The sequence below is a fragment of the Rhamphochromis longiceps genome, linkage group LG20, assembly GCF_057381845.1.
Source record: "Rhamphochromis longiceps isolate RC_006_pf linkage group LG20, R_longiceps_female_GT1.1, whole genome shotgun sequence".
Classification (NCBI taxonomy): Eukaryota; Metazoa; Chordata; class Actinopteri; order Cichliformes; family Cichlidae; genus Rhamphochromis; species Rhamphochromis longiceps.
In genome coordinates, this window is record NC_140576.1 from 18,630,261 (window position 1) to 18,630,794 (window position 534).

Genomic DNA, 534 nt, shown 5'->3' on the forward strand with positions numbered 1-534 from the left:
ACTGAGTACAGTGGAAGATGACAGAAGCAACAGCATGAACTTGACAACACAAGACACACAGACATAAACACATGAAGGGCAAGGGAGGCTTAATACAAGGGTAATATAATTACAAATGAGCTGGAATAACTTAATGAACCTAAACAAACAATAAACATCAAAATAGACTAAACACAAAACACTGGGTCGCACGACCCAGGACCATGACATATTCAACACATTTGTAAGCTGTTGTTAGCTCTAGTGAGAGAACAATGCCAACAAGGACTAACATCTTAGTTAAATATTAGTATAGAAAATATTTAACATTTTTGAGAGATTTTGTTTGACAGTTTTAAGAAGCAGATCCAGGAGTCCTGCATTATTTATATTTGCCATTTAAAGTACAGTTTAACTCATTGTGCTGCAGTTTTAAGAGGACTGAACTCCTAACCCAAGCAGAGTTAGAGCCATGCTCCTCTTATTAATCACCCTTCTGGCTTCCTCCTCACTCTCTAACCACTTCATCATTCTCCTTCTCTTCAATTTTCTCAT